Raw genomic sequence first — 22,409 nt, 5'->3', positions numbered from 1 at the left:
ATAAATAATAATCTTTTCTTTGCTTTCCAGGGCATTTATGGTTCAATGATGAATTTCATCTTTCCCAGAATGGTAAGTACAGAACTCTTTCCTATATTTGAAACTCCTGAGCAAAAGCAAGAAGCAGCACACGGACAGGATGAAGGGAACCCTGCCCACTAACTCTAGAGGAAAGTCTGACGAGTGTTGTTTTCAAATACCTCAAGCCCCCTACTGTTATCACCAAATATGATATAGGCTCTTAGAAAGGAAAAGAGGTTTTGCCTCCTTTGTTGGCTCATAGTTGAATACAGTGTATTCAACATTTTGTTTCCTGGGGTAATTTATTTTAAAATATACGCCGAGGCAGAAATAAACGCGTTTTGCGTTCTGCATGCAGAGAGAGACCGTGTACCTGTGACACATACTGAGAGCCTGCGAACGAGAGTCCTTTGGAGTTTTACCGTTACAGAAAAACGGATTGGAATTTATGTCTGACCAGGGCTTTGAAGCTTCTGTGAATTTTAAAATGTGTATTTTCTAAACCATATATCACAACTTCCACTAGCTACTGCAGGATTTTATTCAAATGTGTGGCTTGACTGTCTTCATGGTTTTATGACCCAGCAAGTCATTTCATTATGGTCTTGATCATGCCCTCTTTACAATCTAAATAATAAACAGATGCCTCTTACCGAATAAGAAGCGCCAGTGAGAAACAGTTCTTAGCAAGTTAGTATTTATTCTGTGATGCCCTGCTCTGAGATTCTTGAGCATTAACTATGAAAGCAAGGACAGTTCCACAGAAGAAAAATATCACTTTGAAATAATTAAACATCAGGAAGTGTGAGAAGGCAGGCAGAGAACAAACAGTACAAATGTGAGGAGCTGGGAACAACTAGGTTAATAATATCTTGTGGGGTTGGGGGAAGACTCAAGGGCTCCACAGATTGTTAAGAGTATGACTCAATAAATACTTTATTTCATTTTCTGATTTTCCTGTAATAAATATATATTATTTTTCACAAAAGAAAAGCCTTACTTGAATAATAAACTATTTAAAAGAACATGTTTAGTACTAAATAAAAATATATACAGATATAATTGAAAAACATTTCTCTATGCCAAACTTACAACTAGAATATTCATATCAAATTAAATATATATTTAACGCCAGTAGAAACTGAAACCACATAAAATTAGATATATATTTAACTCCAGGAGGAACTAAAATATAAATAAATATTAATTAGGTAAAATATATCTTTCAAGTATCTAAAGTGACGAAAACTACTGTTTTAAAAACCATTTTAATTCTGGTACCAATGTGTTCCCTGTATTCAGGCACGTTCTGCAATTTCACATTGGTGCTTAGTGGATCAGAGTGTGGTCCGTTACTGCTTAGTGGCAACAGTGAATGCTCACAAGAAGGAAAGGCTGGACAGGAAGATGAAACCCTTCAGCCCATTAGATCAGCAGACCAACATTCAACTAACTAATCTCCATGACAACTCAGTGTGTAGGTTCCCTTGTGGCAACCACTGTCAGGTTGGAGGCTTTGCTCTCAACACTTGAAGGAGCCTGTGCAAAGGCATGGGTTCTGCACTATGCTTTTTACAAAGACTATGGATATCTTTGCAACTTTAGTTTTCTTTGTGTGGGGCTGAGCATCAAGCCCAGGGCATCTCACACACCACAAGGTTCTCAGGCCCAGAATCCCTTGTGAGAAAGCCTGCTCATGGTATGGGATGAAAAGAAAAATTCAGTATCAAAACAAGTAGTGAATCTGAGAGAATCTTACTGTGGCTGAAATAATGTTAGCGAATCACCACCCCCCCCCCCCTTGCAGTAAGTAAGTCAAGGGAGTGTGCAAATATTTTTGAGGTTGGAAAGGTCTGGCTGGACATGGCAGCACCCATCTATAATCCTAGAACTCTGGAGGCTGAGGCAAGAGGACATGAAAAGATATACTAAAGTATTCATTACCTGCTGAGGGGCTGAGTGTGTCTGAGAGTAGGGAAGGCCGACAAGGCCAAGTCTCTCCTTTTCCATGGTCACATGATCTTATCCTTATCAACTCAGGGATTTTCCTTTCACAGAAAAATATATTTGTCCCTACTAGCCAAACAGTAATTGATGGGCTCCTTAGAACGTTCTCTCTGTGCCCTGATGTCTGCCATTAAAGTCAACGAGAAGAGCTGTTTGTCGCAACTGCTTTTTGTTTGCTGGGTTGGGTTTTTTGTTTGTTTGTTTGTGTTTGTATGTTTGTTTGTTTGTTGATACAGGGTTTCTCTGGGTAGCCCTGACTGTCCTGAAACTTGCTTCGTACACCAAGCTGGCCTCAAACTCAGAGACGCAACTGTCTCTGCTTCCTGAGTGCTGGGATTAAAAGTGTACAGGACACTCCCTGCTAGTAGTCATTGCTTTAGAAGTCAGTCTTGCTGGATGACTGGTTGCATTGGAACTCACCTGTGTGCTGTTCTAAATCAGTTTCTAAAATAATTTATAATTTCTTTGAGTTGTTCAAATATACAAACAGCCTATTAAATCTACACAAACTCTCTTCTAGTCTGTCAGTGGCTACATTATATATGTTGTAGAGTTAAAAGTACTTGTGGACTTGAAACTTGAAAAAATAATAAGTAGTTAAAAATATAGGGGCTGGCAAATGGCTCAGCAGATAAAGAACTCACCGATAAAAGAACTCATCTTTCTAGTTGAAATGGCAACCCAGTTTCCACCCCCAGAGCCCATGATGGAACAAGGGGACAAACGGCTGAAACATGCCCACTGACTCTCACCCATGCCAAGACACGTGTGCACCTATACCCACACACCCATGTCATACAAACCCACACAATGCCAGCCAGTGTTGGGGGGGGGCGGAACTACAATGACCTCCGACATCATCCCTATGTCTGTCAGTTACATTTCCCTAATCCCTCGCTTCAATCACAGCTAGACATTATCTGTAGCCCACCTCTTTATATCTCTTGCTTAACCAAAGCAATATTATGACTTGCTCGTCTCCCCAAATAACTTTATTTTATGTGTTTGTACCTCAATGTAATTATTCATTCTGTAACATAAGAGAATATCTGTCTATAATTCACACAATAATATATTTTCAACCCTTTACATCACACAACCGTGTACACTGTTATATAATATTCCATTATACTCCAAGCATCTGTACTGCTTCCCGTAGTCCCCTTTCATTTTTCACTAGAACTATTATTTATAGTCATTTCATAAATAATATAGAAAGCAGAAACATGCAAAGATCTCTTGAGGACGACAGTTCTAAACTGTCCCTGCACAGAGCCACGTTGTCTGAAAGGTCAATACTGTGAAGATGAGGTAGTCTGCTCTACAAAAGCTACTGAAGGGGACAATGACAGCTTCCCAGCTATGGGGATCCCCATGTCATTCACTGTCCCATGGTTGGGGGGCCCAGTGAGCACTTAATACTGTCAGGGTTGGGGTGTGGCATTTTCAATGAAATCGCTAATTAGATAATGAAAATTCTTAATGATTTTAACTTTCTATCCCTTGATTACTAAGGTAGTTGGTTTATTGACAATAGGGTTTCTTATTTCTTTTCTAAACATGAATGATCCCTGACTGACTGATTTGTAGGTGGCTTATGTACTAATCTGTTAGTTATTTTAATCGGATGGTAAATGTATTTTGTTTGTTTGTTTCTGGAGGTTTGTTGCTGCTGCTGCTGCTGTTTTTGTTGCTGTTGCTGTTGCCTTTTGAGGCCACATCGGAAATGAGTGCTTCATTAGTGTTGTCCTCTCTGCACGATCTCTTTTTCTACTTTTCCCTTTGACATCTGAGTTCAGAAAATGTTCCTCTGTCTTCTAAGTGTCTTAGCATTTTACTTTCTGTATCTGAGTATCTGATCCGTTTGAAGTCAACTTTCATGTCTGAGGTAGAAATATGTTTTGAAAAATAGGAAATTATGGCCTCTGTGCTGTGCGTGTAATGGTTTGTTCTTCTCCCGGGTGATTTGTCAAAGCGAGCCTTTCGTAAATCAAATGTCCACACATTTTCCATCTAAGGTTTGGGTCCCTGTTTGGCTGTATTGGTCAATTTGTCTGTTCCTCTGCCAATGTCACACTGCTAAGTTATTGTACCTGTGTAATCACTTTTTGAGCTCTCTGGTAAGAGGTGTGTCTCCTTCTTCCCGGAGGTACTTTGGCTACCATGTTTTTTTTTTTTTTTTTCTCTTTTAAGTAGATTTTAGAAAGAGCTTGTCCCCTCCCTTCTTCTATGGACACAAATACAGACTGAGAAAGGGAAGATGGCTCAGTAGAAACAGGAGCTTGCCCCAAAGCCTGACAGCTGGAATCAAATCCACTCCTGGGACCCACATAGGAGAATGGTAGTCAGATTAAAAACATCAATTTGATTGGATTATAGCGTCTACAGGTTAAGATAAAGGAAATTAATCCATAGATGATCTGTACTGCTCCAATCCATCCATATGCTTTATATCCCAAGTGTTTATGTTGTGTATAACCCCTCTGTCTTTCCCTCCCTCCCAACCTCCCTCCCTCATCTCCCTCCCCACTTCTTTCTTGAGATAAGTTCACATATAGTTTGTGCTGGCTTCAAACACATGAATACTCTGATTCCAGCAACCATGATGTTGAGATTGAAGGTGTCTGCCATCATGTCCAAACATTATAATGTTCTTTAGAGAGGTTTTATTTTTAACATATATTTACTTTCATCTGCTTTCTTACAAAGATTTTTTTCAATTACATCTTTCATATTCTTGACTTGTTGATATAACAGTGTCTAATGTTTCCTTCTTAACACTCGCATGTAACTTCTTAATAATTTGTACTCAGTAAACCTGTTTCTATTCATTTTTATACTTTTCTCCAGATAGAAGACTATCTTCTGTTCAATTGTTTTTTCCTCATCTTTATGTATGCTACCCTAGGTAGCAAAGGCTTCAGATATTTCCCCATCAAGTAAGAGGTGTTTTGAACACATGTTACACTGAGTTAGAAGTTCTTCCCTTCTCATTTACTTGCTTTAAGTTTTCATCTTTCGTGATATTGGGAGTCATTAGATTTCCTCACTGTACTGATTTAAGGACTAATTTTTCACCCAAAAGGTTGCTGAGTACTGAAACACCTTTATCCTTGAAGCACTGAGCAGGGTGCGCATGGCTTGCTGTGATGAGGAGAGCAGCGATGTCCATCAACAGGGAACGTCATCCCCAGAAGGGACCCAATCAGCATCCTGGGTCTTAGTGCAGGACCTTGGTGCTCAAGGAACATAGCTCAGTGGGCAATACTGCCTGTTCAAAGTGGCCCGTGACCTTAAGCTATAGTCCCAGTCCGGGAGGGTAAAACTTATAGTTCAAATTAGTCCCTAAATTGTACCTTTTGAATCAAAAGGAAGTCCTGTCTGGGTGGGGTGGGGTGGCACATGGGCCTGTGATTCCAATGTTGGAGAGGCTGAATATGGAGAGTGTTCTCGTCAGCTGAGTGCTACCATGGCAAAACTCAATAGTAACAAATAAACAATAACTACAAAATGACTTTTCTGTTTAGCTTAAACAAGAAACTAGTACATTACATGAACAATGTGTGGCTGGTGTTGCAGCGTACGTAGGTAGAGTGCTTGCCAACCATGTACAAAGCTCCCCCACTTTCAAGATGACTGGCTTAGTATAGGTTCTGTTCTTCATGCCTGAAGTATTCTAGCAAAACTCAGCTTCTTTCCATTCTGATGAAAGCATCCATAGTTTTCTAGTAAACTCCCTGGATCGTTGGCAGCAAAATCAGCTCTGCACTATTTACCCAGCTGAAGTCTGCTGTCTATGGTTCCTAACTAGAGCTGTGCATCAAAAGTTTGGGGTAACTGATTGACTGATGCTGAGATAGGATCCGATTTATACAAGGATGGCCTGGAACTCAATTGGTGATCTAAGATGACCTTGAACTCTGTCCTCCTGTTTCTGCCTTAAATTTTGGATTCATAGGCAATCAAAAGCTGTGAAACCTGGTTTAATGAGAAGGGGAATAGGTTTTAGTATCGACTCAAGATAAGAACGTGAGTTTATAGAGAAGAGCAACAAGGGGGCTGAGATGGCTCAGTGGTTAAGTGCACTGACTACTCTTCCAGAGGTCCTGAGTTCAATTCCCAGCAACCACATGGTGGCTCACAACCATCGGTAATGGGATCCGATGCCCTCTTCTGGTATGCATGAAGACAGTGACAGTATACTCACATAAATAAATGAATGAATGAATAAATAAAACATTAAAAAAGAAGAGAAACAAATAATACAATTGTGATGCATTCAACTTCACTCTGTATAAAATCAGAGTCTTGTTGATCATCCTTAGATTCAAAAGCAAAAGCTTGTTGTGCCTATCTGCCAAATTGATTAAGTCACTAAATATTTGTTTTGTGCCTAGTATTTTAAGTGTTATATAATCTAGGAAAATGTAAAAAAAAAAAAAAGGCATCCTTCTTGTGTTTATAGAACGTTTTACTTAGATAACATAAGTGTTAGTTTGTCTGTGTGTGTGTAAAGTGGAACTCAGTGGTCGAATGTTCGCCTCACATTTGTGAGACTGAGTTCAGGATCCATAACAATATGTAAATGAGTATGCTCATTTGGTTATCTATTTAGAAACTCAGAAGGTGGGAGTGGCATGTGTGGGAGCCTGCATAGAGGCAAAGGTGTGCATAGGATACAAGGTCATGCCAAAGGTCACTTCTCAGGGCTACCACTTGCACTCAGATCCCAGGAGCCAGGGGCCACCTGGGACTTGATTGAGCAAGTGAGGCTGGCTCCTGTTGCCCATCCCTGCATCCTGTGCAAACAGACTGCTGCAGAAGTGAAGAGCTACCTGTGCTGTGCTCTCCCGATGCTGAGTGTCCCTTGTACTCAGTAGAGAAATATTTTACTAGATCTGCTTGCAGTCTGTAAGGTCTCAGTAAAAAATAAAAATGAAATATTCAACAATTACTCTTTGGCTTCTTCTTCTTCTTTTTTTTTTTCCTGGCTCGTACTTTGGACATTCTGAGCTTTATAAATTGTAATCTGGATGGAATCAAATGATGCCAAGCTGCTCCCAGACTTTTGTCGGCATCTCCTGAGAAAGGAATGCGTGAGTTATGTTATCGAGACACTGTCTCTAGAACTGGGGATGAGTCTCAGCTCGGAGGACACTTACCTTGCAGGTATGAAGCCTGGGTTCAGCCTCAGGCTCTGTATAAAGAAACTGTGGTGCATTCAACATGCAAAACAGAAGGGTGACATTCCAAGGCCATATTTAGCTATAAAGAGAGTTTAAGGTGTATATGGGTTACATGAGGCTCTGCCTCTAAGAAATTAATTAATTTAAAAAAATCAACTCTTCAAAAAATCGACTATAAGTGGTTCTGTTTTTATATTGAAATGTGTCTTATAATGCTTTTAGGTGTTTTAATCTTAATACAACTCCTTTTGGGCATCTAAAATAAACTAATTCCTCTTTGACATAGTAATTATTTTTTAATTCAAAAGCTGCAGGTGGGAGTTTTACAAAATCAAGATAAGCTTAGTAAAAAAGTTTTCCAAACTTAAAAGAAATAAATAAAAGAAAGGTGATTTTTCTCAGTACCTTAGTATAACTGTTGTTAAAACGTTGATATGTCTATTTCCAGTCTCTTTTTGTCTGCATATTATTTTGATTTTCTGATATTTCACATAATTTTATCATACATAATAGAAACGTATACACACTTCTTAATATCTGGGCCTACGTTATGGGTAATTAGTTTGCATGTGGTGAGGAAGATCAGACTTAAGGACTGAGAAGACAATGGGTTAAAATTTAAGCTTTGATGTCTGTCTAGCATTTATCACCTAAAATCACTTTGTACCCTTGAATATAAAAATAGTTCTGAACTCATGTCCTAGAGTTGTTGTGAGCATTAATTAAAGCAAAATGGTTAACACAGCATCTAGAAAACAGTCACTCCTCACTAGTGATTAAAATCATGACGCTATTATGATAAAATGATTAAGTGTAATTCTTTTATGGCATAAAAATCCCCAACCTTTTCAGTCTTCTCTCACAGGAGACAGTGAAGTCTACCATTCTCTCTGCTGGATCCTGGGGGTTTGTCTCTTCCACTGGTCCCTTCCTTCAAACGCTGCTTCCAGAACCGAGCATGGCAGTCTAAGCCACTGAAAGTGGGGCTGGACTAACTATACCCTCCATTATTTTCTGAATGCTCTAAATTTATCACACAGTCTCAACTACTTCTGTCTTGTTGTTTGCAACCATCACCCCCGTGGCTCTCTGCCAGGCAAGGCTCTCTTCTCTTTCTCTTCCCCCAGGAGTACTGTTGCTAAGTCACATAGACTTCAAACCAAATTTAGGCAGTTGGCGTTTTAGTCCCCAGGCAGGCCCACACAATTACTCTAACCAAATTATATATTATTAAATTTTATGCATCTTTCAGTTGCTGAGAACATGTATGCACCCCTGATTTCGTAATCTACTGTATCATCTTGTTCTCCTGTAACCCGATTTTGACAGCCATGCCTTCCTCTTGCTTTATCTCCCGTCACTGACAAACGTGCTCACATCAGACAAGGAGAGAGACAAAGGCCTTGTGGTATCAATCTGAAAGCTTTCTCTAGGTAGATGCCGTTTCATTAACACTGCGATTGGGGCAATCCTCCAACTAGGTAAAAAGCACACTACAGAATTATCCCTAAGCCTGACGTTTCCCATCCAGCTCACAAGGATAGAAGGACTTCAGAGGCCAGGCCAAAATCCGCACATTGTACCCATTACAAAGCTAAATTGTTTACTAACTTTTCCAGGAAATGATATATAGACTCAAACAAGCTAGCTTATTCTTTCTTAGGGGAATAGTTTTCCTGATTTTTAATCTTATAAAATGACCACAATGTTTTTCATGTTTATATAAATATAACTTAGCCATCCTCCCTAAAATAACACCGCTGTCTTAGACCTAAATTCTCAGGCTCTGCATGTTTTGTTTTTCTTCTAAGATCAGGGATATTCTTCCCTGTGCCTCCTGACAACCCTGATTTGATAAAGACAGCCGGTCACACTTTTCACCCTATCACTGAGAAAGTGTCTGGTAATGATTCATAGAGCTCGAGAGACATGCTGACAGCTCAGCCAGTCAGCTCCTCGGGTGGAGAATATAAGTTCTATACTGAGACCCATCCTTGACGCTCATGGCTCCCATGTTAGCTGGGTGTGCACTGCTGCGGTTGAAAGCTTATTGAGAAGTAACTCAGGAATATCCCAAGATGCAGAGAGTCAGTATGGTAATTAGAGCACACAAGTGGTTACTCATACTACCTGCCACCATGTCAATCACGTTGTCTATGTTCTGTGGAAGTTGTCCAGTGCCTTCATATATTTCTCTGTTTACAAAGCTAGCCTTGTGGTACTGACTCCACTCGCCGAGCTCATGCCCACCGAGTACTGCTTGTTATGTGCAAGGTCCTAGACAGGCATGAGCGAGAACAGAGGTCCCTTTCCAAGCGGAGCTTAAATTCCGGGACAGAAAGCAAACATTTCAGTGCGTAAGATGACGGCACCAGCAGCCAGGAGACTGAAAAGTCAAAGGGCAAAAAGATATCAGGGGAAACTGTTTTCCAAAGGTGTGGTCAAGGTCCTCTCCGAGGAGGTGACACGTGAGCCAAGGGGTGGATGACCTAAAGGGAAGATGCACAAAAGGATGCACTTCTTTTGCATCTGCTTTCCTACTTTCATGAATGAATTAGTCTTCCGTGTCAAGGTCTGGGTCTGTTCCTTGGTTGCTGTTTCCCCTGATTCTGTGCCAAGCAACAGCGTTTTTTGCTTCTTTCCAGCATCCTCCAGGAGCCTCGGCTCATTCTGTGCCCCAGTCTTGCTGAGGGCTTACAGGTCCACGCTGCCTTCCTCCATTCCTGCTTCCGTATGTGTTCCCTCTTGTGTGCCCCTCTCCCCGTCTCTTGCACATGCTGCTTGAGATTCAGAGGCTGTCAGCAAGTCCCCGTGTGGCGTGCTGGTTCCTTTAGTTTCCTCCCCGTTTTCCTGCTCATTAGAACCATTTGTGTTTGCATAGGCAGAACACTGTTTAAATCAAACTCGGAGCCTGCATGGCTGCTTTCCCCCAAGGTTCCAATCATTTCTACTTTACCTACTGCTTTCTGTCAGAATTGGGTCCTGAGCAGAAGTCTCCTTAATGCTTACTCTGCCTTCTGGGAAATGAAATTATCAGCAAGGCTGGTCAAGAAATTGTGAGTGTTTTGCTTTCCAAGGAATTCAAGTTTCTGCAGATACCTGGAGACTAAAATCCCCAATGCCAAGGTGTGTTGCTGTGGTATCAATTTTGTGCTCTGTAGGAGGAAAGAATCTCTTACCTCCCCTGGCCAGAAAGGGTACAGTACAGACCTAAATTCTTATCTCATGTCGGGCCTGCCATTTACATTCACCGAGAATTTTCTCCAGTGTCTCTCCATCATGGGTCAGTGGAGGTATATGCAGGTTCATAGCTTCTAACTAGTAAGGCCTATTTGCTAACCTCCCAATCTGCTTGGCCTAATTATAATTAAAATAGAGGCCTAAAATCAATTAATATTTATTGGGTTAATATTTCAGTTATAAAGTGTCTGCCTGAGGTCCTGAGTCGGCCGTTTTTAACCTATGCAGAAGAACCAGGGATGGTGCCAGGCACTCAATCCCAATGCCGGAGAAGCCAAGATGGGCAGATAGATCCCTTGAGGCTTGCTGGGAGTCGAGCTGTTACTGATGAGTCCCAGGTCAGAGAAGGGCCCTGTCTCAACAAACAAGGCAGAACTCAGGGTTGATCTCTAGTCTCCACAGACAGACATGAACATACACTCACACAAATTCAATGTTTTATGCGAAGAAACATTCCTGATTCTTTGTGCCCAAGAAATCGGGAAGGTTCCCTCTAGCTTTAATATTGCCATGCCCATGGAATACTCGGCAGGTTCGGAATGGCAGGTTGATTCTGAGGCTGCTCAAACCTCCCACTCAGCAGAGTGGCCTCTCAAGGTGCTGACGCGACACCTCGACAACGAAGAAGAGCCCTTGGGAATGAAAGGTCCAAAACCTCTATTTTTACTGATGAGCAAATTGTAACCAGCAAAGGTTAATTGATTTGCCTAAGGTCTCTCACACACAGCTCATTGGGGATAACATCACAGCTCATTACAACTGTTAGACAGCCCCCTTCTTAGGCAGGTACATCTCACCCACACCTTATTATTCTCTACGAATAGCCGGGAGGGAGGCTTGCTTCTACCTCGGTGGACTGGAAATCTGAACGGCTACCCCTGTATCTGAAAGAGACTGGGAACAGGGACAGAGATATTAGGAGTTTAATCGTGCTTCTGAAGGGTGGTGCTCCGATGGAGATACTTCTAATAGCTTAACCTGTAGGTTTCTATGGAATTTTCCCTTTTGATTGAAGCGATTTACATTTTGAATCCTGCTCTGTATAGAGAGTTTATGCTTCTGCAGATTTACAACAAACTGCGTGCGGGCTGCATGCATTCCCTAGGTTTTGGCATTCCCGAGACCAGGTGTCACTTCTCTTTGCATTTCTCAAGAGAAGCATGACAGGGCCTCCCTCCCTTCAGACTTTACTTTTCCCATCTGCTAAAAGGACAAGCCTTTTTCTCTCTTGGGTGGACGGACCTGAAGGAAGGATCCTGTTACAACAGTGCCTGCTCTCTTTGACTTTTATCTTCCCTGTCTTCCTCCTCTCGCTCGAGCTTCCTCATGACAGACAGTGTTTATTTATCTTTGTATTCCTCGAGTCTAGCACTCAATAGCTACACAGTATGTTTGTTGAGTGAATTATTTACCAAGGTGAAGAATACAGAGTGGGCTGGGGCTACAGCATTTTGTAGGTCACAGGGTTTCCCTCTCTGAAGAGCAGGCCAAACTGCATGACGGTGCTGAAGGTGTCGTAGAGAGGATGAGGAAGGGTGCAGCCGATGTTGTCTTGCCCGAATCACAGCAAACATATTTGCTTGTAATTGATAGATTAGGCTGCTGTGTAAGGCTGCTTTTTTGAAAACTGAGACCTGTGCCCGGCCTGAACATACGCTTACACAGTCTCAAAGATGCAGCTTCTAATATTTTGTTCATGGTTGGGCAAGTTAACTTCTCTATGCCATTATTTTCCCGATTTATCACAGAGCTGATGGGCAGGCAGATACTCCATGCACACCTGCCATTTCCACATTATTCTAGCCCAGTGCACAGGACTTGGATGCAGGCAGTGGGGTACATCAGAAGCAGGTGCAGGCAGGCACAACATACCTGGCTTGACTTTTCTCTGCGTCTGGTTCCCTCTGGGCCACACAACTGCCAAAGAATCCACTGCCAAGGCTGAAACACACACTTAAAAAAACAACAAGAATAACAACAACAACAAAAACTCTAGCTCACTTTTCTAAAGAACTTATTCTTACAGTCTACACATTTCCATGTAAGGTGGTGATGGGAAACCCAGGGCTCTCTCAGATCTAAAAACAAACTGTTCCAGGCAAGAACATCTACTATAGGCGGGATTAGAAGGAACAAACAGAGATCAATCCAGGGGCCCCATGCTGGTCCCGCTTACTCTCCAGCACTCTTGGAGGAAGATTAAAATAGAGAAAAAAAGAAAAATATTTAATAAGGCATAGCTCATCTGCTTGGGCTTGGACATCAGTAGGCAAAAAGAGATGCAGGCCCTAAACTACCCGGCAGCTACCAGCACACATCAGCACACTCCTGTCCTGAGAGAAAGAAACCTTGGAACGTCAGCATCTGATACAGAGGTGGTGCTTTTTTCTCTCTCGACCTGCCCACAACTTCCACCCCAACTAAATACACGAAGTGGGATCCTCACAGAAAAGTATCTCTAGGTAGCCAAGAAATCTAGCCTATTACTTTATCCCTACAATCTGCCAATGAGGGGTAGAGGGACTGACTCTAACCCAAGATTCATTTTCTAACTACAGAGAATGACTAGACTTTCACAAAATTAATTATAAACTAGTGTCTGCATTTGGAGCCCACCTGTTAACTAATAGTATAGTTTAGTTATGCCCAGTTGACCTGAGGTCTTTGTCTCTTGAGTTGATTGTTTTGTCTGGAAGGGAAGGCTGGTTCAAGAGTGATGTAGTTCTACCTTCTGCCCTATATCGTATCACTACAATTGATGGTGGGAACCTGGAACATTCCACAGGAGATTTTTCATTATCTTTCTTCAGTACTTATCAGAGACCGTGAGACCCTTCTTCCTCATAAGAATTTTTTTTGTCAGAACTGAGGTGGGGGATATGGACATGGTTGTTGCTTGAGGTGATTTCACTTTAAAACGGTTGAATTCTTCATTGAGGAGGTGCAATAGAGTTGGGAAGGAAGGATGTCTCTGTGGGAGTGGTAATCCTGGAGTGAAATTACTTACTGTTGAGAGGAGAAGACAGAGAAAGACCCTAGGATGTCAGGGCCAGGTATGGAGGAGGAGTAACTGGCCGGCTTTGGATTCAGTGAGTTCTCCCTGGCCTCATTAGGTGTTGTTCTCAGTATTGGCAATCTCTTAAGAGCTTCCCCATTTCTGTTGCTCTTGGAAAGTTGGAAGGCACACTTGGCTCAGTGTTAGAACACACAGCATGCATAAGACTCTTGGAGAGAAGTGGGGGGTTGGGGGGAGGAGGCAGGAGGAGGGAAAAAGGACTGGGAATGGAAGTGGGAGAGGGCGGTGGATCTTAGGGCTGGGCATGATGGTATGATGGTGAATACCTTTAGTCCCAGCACTCCAGAGTCAGAGGCAAGTTCCAGGGTAGCCAGGGCTACTCAGTAAGATGCTCCTCCACAAACAAAGGAACACGAGCAAAAGCTTAAATGTAACTTTAACCAAGGGGAAATAAACACACCCTTCATAGGACCAGACTAGTTTTGGATTTTTTTTTCTCTATAGGTCTTTTTCAAGGTTAGTGAGCAAAACTGAAGAATCTTCCATTTCATTTTTATTTTGAAAAACAGCATCTGTGGCTTCTGTGAAAGGATGAACCACACAACTCAGTTGTCACATTTCTCAAACTTCTGCAGAGCAAATGACTTCAAATGATGTTTACCCAATCCAGACCAAACTAAACTGTAGAGTTTGAATAAGGCGTGAACATGAAGGACTCAGCCGGGCGTGGATTCATTGGCCTGTTAGGAAGCATAAGGGGTAGGACCTTTACTTTGTAAAATATGTCGTCTATCGAGAGCCATAGACCATAGAGGAGAACAGTATTCTCTCCTTCTATTTTTCTTGTATGAACCAAGAAATTGGTCTAATCATTCATTCGGCTTACTGACTTTTATCGGTTAGTTTTCAGTTTGTCAGATTAATGGAAATAGGGTGAAAAAAATTTAGAAAATAGGTACTATCATTAATGAAAGTTTAATTTTTATTAATGTCATTTTTAAGAGCCTTGCCTGATAAAAAGAAAGAAGTATTCCTTTTGAGACAGGGATATGATGAATTAAACATTAAATGTGTGTGTGTGTGTGTGTGTGTGTGTGTGTGAGAGAGAGAGAGAGAGAGAGAGAGAGAGAGAGAGAGAGAGAGAGAGTTTGAGACAGACAAACAGACAGGCACATAGGAATCTGAGAACAATTATGGCTGCTGATTCTCACACTCCTCCTTGGTTGATTCTTGTCTCCCAATTCTCAGCACTCTATAGATCAGGCTAGCCCTCCAGCTTCTTGTCTCCATTTCCCATCCCACCGCAGAAGTATGAGGAGAGTCTATTGGCTCTGCTGTGCCTAGCTAGTTTGATCAGGGTTGGAGGAGTCTGAAGTCTGCATATACTTGCTCAGCAAGCATTTTGCACTTAGAGCTGTTTGTTGCCCCAGTCTATCAAGGCTTGCCTTGAACTAACACTGTAGACCAGGCTGGTCTTGAACACTCCTTTATCCAGTCTCAGCGTGCTGAGTCCTGGGATTAGTTGAGGGAGCCATCACTCTTAGTCAATTTACTTTAGACTAGGCCAACATAATCATAGAAGCCAATATCGGTTTCCAAACAGGACAGTATTTGTAATGATTTCCATTTAATGGAATCTGCCCATCAATTAACAGGATAATTGTTCTAATAAAGTTTTAATAATGAAGTTGCGGGGTAATTCTTTAACCTGTGCTCCAAAACAAAAGTAAGGGAAGTACCAGTTATTAAAAGTTGATGGAACTTTCTGAAGAGAAAAGTAGTCCAACAGTACAGCAGAATCTAATTTTTTAAGAAATTACATATTATCCCATATTTTAACATGTTATAAAAGGTATTTTGTGAGTCAGCATTGTGTGATTTGACCCAGTGGAGGAGAGGCCACGTTAAATGTGAGATCCACGGCTTAATACCCAGGATCACCAAATTTACATATATATAAAATGAGCATATTTCATGTAAATAATTCTCATGTTGTACAGAAATTCATGTTGATCAAAGTTTCCAGCTTATAACCTGATGCAGCAACATTCCATGAGCATCTGTCTGAACCTGCAATCATACTAGAAATCTCGTGGAGAGATACTTACTATAGAGTAAACTAAGAGTACCATCAGCCGGCCGTGGTGGCACACATCTTCAATCCCAGCACTCAGGAGGCAGAGGCAGGTGGGTCTCTGAGTTCAAGGCCAGCCTGGTCTACAGAGTGAGTTCCTGGACAGCCAGGGCCACATGGAGAAGTGCAGTTTCAAAAACAGAAAGCAATCAAACACACACACACACACACATACACACACCCAAAAACCCAAACAAACAACCAAACATCAGTGATGTCAAGAGGAAACATGCCTAACTGGGGTATTGAAAATGATTCTTAGCTCAGGTTCTGTAGATTGTCCAGATTCTAAGTAAATGCTCTCCTTTGAGAAATAGAATCTTAGTCTGTGTGGGGCTATCAATTACTGTGGTTTAAAGCACAAGCCTAGCTTGTTTGTCTTAAAACATTTGTGTTTAGCTGTCTCTGCCATGAGTCTTACTCATTGGATGAGCTATGGCTACTAAACTCTGCAGTAGGTAAGAGCCCTCAGAAGGTTGTTTGCTTCTGTCTGTTGGTGGGAAGTGTCTGATTTCTTTCATGTGTCCTTCCTCGGTGAAACATAATTACAGGGTATGGCACGGTGCAACAATAATGAAAAATAGCATTTGCTTCTGATAAACACAGAAGGGAAGCAAACAAGTCAGGATGCAAACAAAGGGTTAGGGAAGCCCGCAAAGGGTGGGGGTGGGGTAGCAGCCAGCGGGAGAGGAGAAAACTGAGGCCTGAGGGCTTCAGTCAACCGGGAAACACAACACTTCACAGTGTGAACTGGGAGGACCCAATGTGCTAATGTCACGTGAACCCTCTGAACCCGGGACAGCAGATTCACCGCTGCTTAGTACACGTGTGCACGTCTTATACAGGGACCTGGGAATCACATGCTTGCTCAGAACAGAAAGCAGTGTCCACTGAAGCAAATAGATAAGAGGCTTGTGGGTTCCTGGAAGAAAAGGAAATGCACGGAAGGAAAGTGGGTCAAAAGTAAAGTCTTTGTGTGCTTGTGTGTGTGTGTGTGTGTGTGTGTATTCATATGTATGTGCACATCTGTGTGTGTGGATGCAAGTTCACATGTGGATAGAGGCCAAAGGTCAAGGTCAGTGCTCTTTCCTGTTCTCCACATCACTGTTGGAGACCCTGCCCCTGTGAACGTGGAGCTTGCCAGTTTGGCTGGAACGGCCGGCTAGCAAAGCTAAGCAGGGATCCTCCTGTCTCTGCCGCTCCGTCACTGGGATCACAAACACGTAGTGTTACGCTAGCAGTTCCATACATTCTGTGAGATCCACGCAGGCTCTCATGCCTGCAGTGTAAGGCTCTTACCTTCTCCCTAGCTCCCGTACGGTCCTGGTGCTCTGACTTCTCATTTTCCACAGAATACAGACACGGGTCAAGATGCACTTCTGTTCCCTCTAATGCCATTCTGAGAGAACATGAGACACTTGGTAGAAACTGGGTGACTCTTTGGCAGGACATTCTTCACTAGGCCTGCAGGAGGCAATAGGATTCATGGAGAATGCTGTAAGTTGGTGCCTGCACATTAGTTTACTGAGAAAACCCCGTACTCAAGGTTCCTGTGAGACTAAGAATACACCATGCTGTCTGGTACCCTCGCCTCAAGCCCCAGAAGCTGGTAATACATGTCCCCTTAATTGTCCCCTGCCCAAAACTAGGACCTGATACGTGGCAGGTCGCTGCTCCACCTTTGAGCTACATCTCCAGCCCCCAAATCTCAGTCTAAGGAACTCTTGTGGTGAGTTAACAAATTAAACCAATACAGCAGAAATGTGTAGCAGGCAATGTTAAAGATGGCCACTACAATGACTCTTAAAGACCCAGCACTCCCAAATCATCCAAGACAGATACAGGGAGAGTCAGTACAGGTCCCTTGACACTATGAACTAGTATTCCCAGAGAATTTCATGAAAAGGCCAGACTGTAAAAGCAAGAAGTGAAACAAAGCCAGCATGCAAAGTGACGGCATAATGTCTACTTCTCTGGAAATTTCCATTAATTAATTTGCTCTTTAAGATAACATTAATACAAATTGTAAAATTATGGTCATTTGGCAAGCCGAAAAAAAGAAATCACCAAAAATGTTAAAAAATGTATTTTTGCATTTCCGGTTCCTGGATGTAAGGTTTCTGACCTTGACAAATTAGTAATTCATAGTGAGCCAAGATGGAAGTATGATGCGTTTTACCATAATGCATAATGTGTCCAAAATGTTTTGCCTTTAAACAAATCCTGAGTGCTGAGGTTTGAAACAGAGACAGTGAAAAGTCCCGGTGAGTACAATATCTGAGGGTCTCCTGTGTCATGAAGGTCACTGGGACAGGAGGGTCCAAGGAGAGAGGCTGTTCTTTTTGAAATGGCAAAGTCACCACCATTTCAACTTTGCTGAACTTGGTATAAATGCCAATGAATACATGCACGTGTGCATGCACACACATGTACATATATGCATATAAACAATAAAATCATTTAAAGCAAACACTAGAAACCCCTTCAACAAATTGCCCTTATTTGTGATGTTACTAAAAAGTGTTCTGTACTAAAAAGAACATAGGCATGCAAATACAACATTTTTATTAAGTTAATTTTTGGAAATCACTCAAATTTTGATTGCAATCACCAATCTGTGAAATTTACAAATAGCTTACAAAAATACTTCAGTGGACTGAGCAAAACAAGCTATTTAAGTAAATTTATTCCATTTGTTAATAAGTAACAATGGTGTGTATGCTTATATGGTAATAAATATATTCTTGGAAGATTTCTGGGTCGTTTTACTTCTAATTGCCAATGTCAGCTAAAGTGCTGTCTGTCATATATGGATGGACCATATAACCTTGATGCTGACCCGAGCGGTATAGTAGTAAGTCCACCTTGACTGCATACTGATTCCCATTTACTACATAAGCAGTAACGGCAGCTGCTGAATACTGCGGAAGCCACGGTTCTCTGGGAACAGGTGACATGTTTCCAAATGACCTCAGCCGTTGGTGCACATCCTGCTCCTCTGAGTGGTAGGTAATCCTACGACTTCCTACGTCATGTAGAGTTTAGAGTCAATTCTACAAAATGTGCGCAGGCTGGGAATATGGCTCAGTGGGAAAGTGCTGGCCCCCACTCCACACTCAGAAGGCTGCAGGCTCCATTGCCGGATGTGAACAAAAGGGCAGTGAGGGCAGGGAAGGACGTCGGGGGGGGGGGATTTCTTTCCTCCTCACTCTTCTTCATAATTAAAAAACGTATGCTTTAAAAGTAAAGACTTCTTTAAAGACTATTGTCACACCTAGATGTTATAGTCCTACTTTGCTAGGTCAAGGGCTTTTTACAATTATATCTACTTAATGCCTTCTGAATCCCTCTCAGTCTGTGAGCATAGCATACAACGTGTGTGAAGTGTCAAGTGTTACTGGTGGGCTTTCCATAAGTGAGAGACGGTGCAAGTTTACCAAATACCACAATCATTCCACGCAATCTATGTGTGACGTTAAGACCTCTCTGACGATTGGAAACCAAGAGTCTGTATCCTGAGGCTTGTGCTCCAAAAGAGAAATGAAAACGAAACGAACTCACCTCAAACCAGGATAACAGAGAGAAGACTGCCCTACAAAAGTAAACAAACAAATAAAACCACAGTCAAGCTTGGCGGAGTCTCCCAAAGCAGGGACCTAGCTGGCAAAAAGAACAAATATGTTTGCCTCAGGAGAGTCTTGAACAAAACCCGACTTCCTTGCATGCTTAAAATTAAAACCGAGAAGAAGCTGTTAAACATTTTTGTAACTTTGCCAAATTTGTGGAATTATTGTTTGCATTATTTGTGAAGAAAAAAAAACACTACATCTTCAGAGGAAAAAATAACAAGATTTAGTTGAGAAAAATTGTGTGAAGAATCTATGAAGACATCGTGGACCGTGTGACTCTTGGAAGAGCACGTGTGTTGAGCACGGTCTGGGACTGCTTGCGTCCAATGTGTGCTGTTCGATCTGCTGGCTGGTGTCTGTTCCCACCTCTCCTCCAGGCCTATCTGTTTATACAGACAACTTATTTCTCTGGGGAGGGGCTGCGTTTGCCACTCTTCAGTAGCACCTACAGCAGCACACGGGGAAAATCAGTTTTCTGAGACGGCTCAATAATTGCCTTTATTATCCTTACATGTTGAAAATTATGTCAGCCTACAATTTCAGCAAAAATGCAAAATTGAAAATGAATATAGAAAATAGTGTGTACGTTTCTCTGACATGAAATCACCGTGTGCTGCCAAACGGAGCACAAATGGCCCTCTAACAGGGGTCCTGTGCCAACAGTGGATGATCAAAGACCTCCTCTGTGGCAGCCACACCAAGCCACACTGGTGCTGTCAAGGACAGGCCATCTGAACTCTATGCTGTATTTTCTCAACAATGTTGTGTTAGAACACAAATATATAGATACAGATATATACATATACATGGTCACAGATATATTTTACAGAACGTAAATAATTCATCCCAATAAATTATTTAAATGATTTAAAAATTCCTTTGTCGAACAGATTAATGGAAACTTGTTATTCAAAAGATAAATCATTTTATATGAAGTGGCAAAGTCTTCAAGGGCTAATAAAGGTTTCATGAGAGATAAACTTTTAATGAATTAATACTTTTGCATGCACTTATTTTCATACACACAAATATACACATGCATGCTTATATTGATATTTGTATTAACATTTTCTGACTGTTTTTTTTAAAGAAAGCAGTGTCTGCATTACTTAAAGCAAAGCGTTCTTATAGATTTAAGGGTTAGAAGCTGATATATTATAATTTACCAAGTGAACCTTTTAAATAGTGCTGCAAAGGTTATTTGTGTAAGAGATAAAAGAGACCTTTTTTTTCCCCCTCTTTGTAATTTATATGAATCTTGCAATCATTAGTCATGAACAGTTTTATGCATGTCACTGTGTAGGTTTAAAGTGTATCAGGCCTGCAGGACTTTCTTCTGCATGGGTCTAAATCAGAACAATATTTTACTCTAGAAAATCATGAACTAGTATTTTCACAATAAGACCCCAAGACCCTGGGAACAATTTTAAGGATTTTTATGAAGTTCAGCGCACATTCTTCAGCTTAATTTTGGCACAGTTTCACTCTGAGACTCCACTGAAATTCTATTGGTTTATTTTATAATTAAAAACAAGGAAATCATAGTAACAAAAATATATAATGTATGGAAGTCTTGTTTATTATAGAAGCATCCATAAAGAAAGAAACATGTTCTAACTTTTCTCATTACCCCAACGGGAATTGCATCTTTAATCACACAAAGCACAACAGCTTTCTAATTTTGTTTAAAGGGTTTCAGTACTTACAAAACCCAGATCAGGTTATTATAAATCTAGAGCAAATTAGCATCCCCAGCCCTCCATCAGCTCTATGTAAGGCTTCTATGTGTATCATAAATTTAATGGTATATTAAGACTTGCATTTGGTTCAGTTTTGTAGATGTTAATAATCTATAGAGTATCTAAATATTTTGTTCATTAACTGGAAAATTTAAGCAAAAATAAACTTGGTTCCATTTTAAGGGAGAGTATTTTATAACTGTTTTTTAAAGCCTACATATTTATTCAAGTAGTTAAAGATAGTTTACTAAACATTTAATTCAATATTTATTTTTGACATTAAATATTTTTTCTGTATATAAGTATATGCTATTCTTACAATCTCCGATCTGTACCTGCATACAATATCTTGTTATGCATACACACATATACATGTGTATATATATATATATATATACACACACACACACACACACACATATATATATATATATATATATATATATATATGTAAATAAACTTTAAAATCATTTTACAGCAGGGCATTGGAGAGAAAGTATGCATTGAATATTGGCATGAAAATGTCAAAATTCATTATTTCAGGTATTTCTCAGATTCTTTATTTGGCTACATATAGATTTATTTATTGTATGCCTACACTCAGAGAAACAAACAGAAGCATCCCAAGGAGTAATATTTTCCTTGGGATTCATATTATTTACAAACAAGTCTCAATCTTGGGTTCCTTGTCCATTTATATTTCATAGCTGGCGAGTGTAGTCAACGTCTCTCTGATTTTATTTTTAAAAATGTTTTCTTTCTCATTATTGTCTACCGCCGTTATCTTTGAGACTTGTCACTTCACATACAATAATAACCCAGTATCATAATGAATTATTGTGTTTCAATTACCATTAGATAACAAACAGGAAATTGGTTTTGCGTTTTTTTCACTTTGTTCTATATTGTCTGAATAATTCAAAATACATGGTTTGTATTGGAGCCATTAATTCAAGTAGTAAGGACACAATAGCAATTAAGTTGGTGCCATAATTACATCTCCATAGTGAAGGTGGGGGAGCTCTTGGCACACTAATAGTCCGTTTAGTTCTGTTGAGATCTGTGATTTTGGTAGGCAGGACAATTGAATTAGAGGGTAGATAATTTAGAGAGACACACAAAAGCATCCCAAGAGTATTTCTTCAGGCGACAGTGCAACAGCATCTTCAGGACACACAGTGGTTGTGTGTGTTATAATAGTGTTTTATTTTTTTAATCTAAAGCAAAAAAAAAAATATTTGGTGATTTTTAAAAATCAAAATACTTAAAAAATATCCACACAAGAAAATATCATCATTGCCACACCATGTCAGCACTCTTCTGAAATACAAATGATATTTTAATATGATTCTAAATTTCGGAGAGATATTATCTCTAATCTACTGTACTTGTATCAAAATGGCATGTGCTGATGGCGCCACTGTGCAGCCTAGGGCT

General features: G+C 40.8%; 1 long non-coding RNA gene across 7 annotated transcripts; it reads right to left on the bottom strand.

The window, feature by feature from the left end:
- Gm30827 lies at positions 1–21,275 on the bottom strand. Of its 7 annotated transcripts, none has more exons than XR_867747.2 (3): positions 16,904–19,159; positions 9,345–14,210; positions 1–7,293 (listed from the first exon to the last, which is right to left on the bottom strand). It is a non-coding gene; the product is annotated as a predicted gene, 30827 (long non-coding RNA). The 7 variants fall into 7 exon arrangements; XR_867743.3 differs by lacking the exon at positions 1–7,293 and adding an exon at positions 19,166–21,275 and having other exon boundaries at positions 8,565–14,210; positions 16,904–17,068; XR_867745.1 differs by lacking the exon at positions 1–7,293 and having other exon boundaries at positions 8,565–10,806; positions 11,258–14,210.
- Between the last annotated feature and the right edge of the window lie 1,134 nt (positions 21,276–22,409).

This window comes from Mus musculus, chromosome 3 (genome assembly GCF_000001635.26).
Source record: "Mus musculus strain C57BL/6J chromosome 3, GRCm38.p6 C57BL/6J".
Taxonomy (NCBI): Eukaryota; Metazoa; Chordata; class Mammalia; order Rodentia; family Muridae; genus Mus; species Mus musculus.
Note: the sequence above shows the minus strand (reverse complement) of the source record. Positions and strands in the feature narration are given on the sequence as shown.